Source organism: Hippopotamus amphibius, chromosome 12 (genome assembly GCF_030028045.1).
Source record: "Hippopotamus amphibius kiboko isolate mHipAmp2 chromosome 12, mHipAmp2.hap2, whole genome shotgun sequence".
NCBI lineage: Eukaryota > Metazoa > Chordata > Mammalia > Artiodactyla > Hippopotamidae > Hippopotamus > Hippopotamus amphibius.
This window is the reverse complement of record NC_080197.1, coordinates 70,766,226-70,769,893: the sequence shown is the minus strand read 5'-3', so window position 1 is coordinate 70,769,893 and position 3,668 is coordinate 70,766,226.

The following is a 3,668-nucleotide window of genomic DNA, read 5'->3' as shown; positions in this document are numbered from 1 at the left end:
TTACTCGTTGGTTTCTGGTACTATTTATTTTTCAAACTTCACTTGAGATGGCCCAACAATGACATTGTTTCAAGCCTAACTGTAGGCTGATGTGGCTGTCTGTGTTGGTAGATAGAGCTCAAAGAGACTCGAGTTTACTGCTATTCCCACTAGCCTGGGGAGAGATGGCTCTACATGCCTTTTTGACTCACTTTTCTTAGGGAATTCTTTGGCAGTTTGAAAAACTTCCACTTGGCAGAAAATGACTATTCCTGTCACCCTCAGCTATCTCAGTGACCCCACCGCTACTTCTTGAGGTTTCTAGGACTTTGTTATTTTTTGTGGTAGTGTAATGATTAGTGGTTGGTAAAATAAATATGAAGAAAGACAACTGTCAGAAGAGTACATTTATGGTTAAAATAAACAGTAAGTAAGAGTGTAAGACTTCTATGAGGATCATATAAGTTAATTTATATCAAGCGCTTAGAACAGTGCTTAGTATTTAGTGCTGTGTTCACTTACGTCCACTATTATGTGCTGCCTTCAGCTAAGCTGAAGATTTCCTCTCCTCTCAAAGCAGTCACTGATTGTTTTACTGAAATTGATGCAGTTCAGAATGAGGTTTTTTAGTAAGTGAAGTATGTTCCATAGTAGGTGTCTAAGACACAAAACAATTTTTAAAAATACTATCAAATTACAGAGTCTTACAAATTTCTGGCTCTCTAGCACCCAGCATGCAGCCTGATATAAAATAGGAGTTTAATGAATACATAAACGAATGAGTTAATCAGACATATTTTCAGATTCAAGGGAAAACAGGAGCTGTCTCTTATCACATGCCTCACTACTCTACCCTTCCAGATTAAAATGTTATGCTCTTTTACTTTCTTCCTCCACACTGAAATGCTCAAATTTTAGGGCTCAAGTAGTTTTCTTTTACAGTTGGAGACACTAGAGACCACCTCCTCTCCATTCCAAACTATTTGCAGTTCCCCAAGTGTATTATGTAACCTTGTACCTCTGAGCCTCATAACATTTTCTCCACTTGGACTATTCTTGTCTGTCAGTCCTCTTCCCCCATTTCCCCTAATCCAACTAATTCCAGCCCATTTTTCCAAATTCACTCCTTCATTTTCTCCAGGAAGCATTTGCTACCCCTCCCTGGGCCACCATGGGACTATATGTGGATGCATTTCCTCATAAGGATGTTCCTTAACACCCTGTATAGAGACATTATACCTAACACATTGTATCATAAAAATGAGTCCTTTGCACTGGATTATAAATTATTTTGTAAACAAGTGTTATGTCTAATTTAACTTTGTATACTTAATGTCTGGCATATTTTTAGTGCACACTTGCAGAATCACACCCTAACCTCACTGCTGTAACCTGTAAATCAGTAAGGTCAGAGAATGGCCCAAAATATGTGTAGTCTTAACAAGCTCTCCAAGTATTCCAATATCATCTGCAGCTTCCAGCCAAGATGAAGTACTAGTAACTGAACTTAAGTTCCTGCTGAAAACAACTGAAAAAACAGATGAAATATATAAAAGAACAGTTATCAACACATTGTGCATCAGGTAATAACAGACTGGTCCCTGAGAGATGAGAAAAAAAAAATGAGTCCAATGATTGCCCTAGTTTACTGCAGATAAGAAGTTCCCAGGGGGCTTCCCTGGTGGCACAGTGGTTAAGAATCCGCCTGGCAATACAGGGGACATGGGTTCGAGCCCTGGTTGGGAAAGATCCCACATGCCTCAGAGCAACCAAGCCCGTGTGCCACAACTACTGAGCCTGCACTCTAGAGCCCACGAACCACAACTACTGAGCTCACATGCCACAACTACTGAAGCTTGCACACCTAGAGCCTGTGCTCCACAACAAGAGAAGCCACGGCAATGAGAAGCCCATGCACAGCAACAAAGAGTAGCCACCACTCACCAGAGCTAGAGAAAGCCCGTGTGCAGCAATGAAGACCCAATGCAGCCAAAAAAAAAAAAAAAAAAAAAAAGTTCCCAGGACACACTGTAAGGAAGGGAGTTCACATAAGGGCTTGAGCTTGGCACTCTCTCTGAAGAGAGGAGATAGAGCCTGGGGGTCCAGGAAGGCCAAGACAGAGTTTGTAGGGCAAATGGAGAGATGATAATGGCACATAAAACTGCAGAGATCTGCAGACAGTCCCCCTTAAGTTGTCAGATGAATACTCATCAACACATGCATGTGAAGAAGTTACCCAAGACTGGGGAAAGAAACACTTGAAAATATTAAGTAGAACACTCTTCCAGGCTCACACAGGGCTGGGAGCAGTGCCTATTTCCACTAACCAGAATGGAAAAACCTCAAAATTCACATGGCAATAGGCAGAACACAGAAGAATTTTGCCTCAGTAGTGGGAAAAAATTAGCCCTAGACTAAACATACTTATGGTTCTGTGCAAAAAAAAGCGAAGAGCAAGTACCAAAAGGATTAAGCTGTTGTCAAGTAATTTAGCTGTGTTCCAGAACAAAGCTCAAGAATCTTTAAAAGGTCACAAAAAATATCCAACACCCAACAAGGTAACACTCACAATGTTCAGTATCCAATAAAAAATTACAAGGTATGTAAAGAAGCAGGAAAATTAGACACGTAATGAGGAGAAAGTTAAAAAAAAAATCCAGAAATGATACAGCTGATAGAATGACTAAACAAGGACATTAAAACCATCTTAACTGTATTCTATATGTTCAATAAGCAAAAGCAAAGATAAACGTGACTCAAATCAAACTCCTAGGGAAGAAATCCATAGCTCTGAGATGAAAAATACATTGCATTGGGTTCACAGCAGACTAGACATTGTAGAAGAATAGATAAGTAAATGCGAAGACATAGCAAGAGATTCAAAATAAAACACAGAGAAATAAGACTGGGGGAAAAACAACAGAGCAACAGCGACTTGGGAAATGACTTCTACCAGCCTAATGTATGTGTAATTGGAGGGAAGAGTTTCCAAATTTGATGAAAACTATAAACCTACAGAACCAAGAAACTCAATGAATGCCGAGCACAAAAAACATGCAGAAAACTACACTAATGTACCTCATACATCGCTCACAACCAGCAATGATGAAACAAATCTTAAGAGCAGCCAGAGAAAAAGGCACGATACCCACAGAGGAAAATAACAAGGACAGCAAACTTTTTTTGGGAAACAATACAAGACTGAAGAAGAATGAAATCTTTAAAGTACGAAAAGAAAGAAAGAAAGAAAGAAAGAAAGAAAGAAAGAAAGAAAGAAAGAAAGAAAGAAAGAAAGAACAAAAAAAAAACAAAACACCTGTCAGCACAGAACTCTATACTCAAGAAAAAGGTGATTTTTTTAAAATTAAAAAAAATTTTTTACAGGGAAACTTCTTTAATTTCACTGAGCATCTATAAAAATCCTATCACGATTAGGGTAGTGATGGTAAAAGACAGATGACTTCCTCCTAAGTCAGAAAAAAGATGATTTTGCAAAGGAAGGTGAAATAAAGATTTTTTTTTGAGATGTACAAAAAATAAAAGAATTTCTTACCAGCACAATTGAACTACAAAAAAATGTTAAAGGAAGTCCTTGAGGCAGAAGGGAGATTATATCAAATAGAAATCTATATCTACAGAAAAGAGTGAGCACTAGAAACAATAAATATGATAAAATACTTTTTCTTATT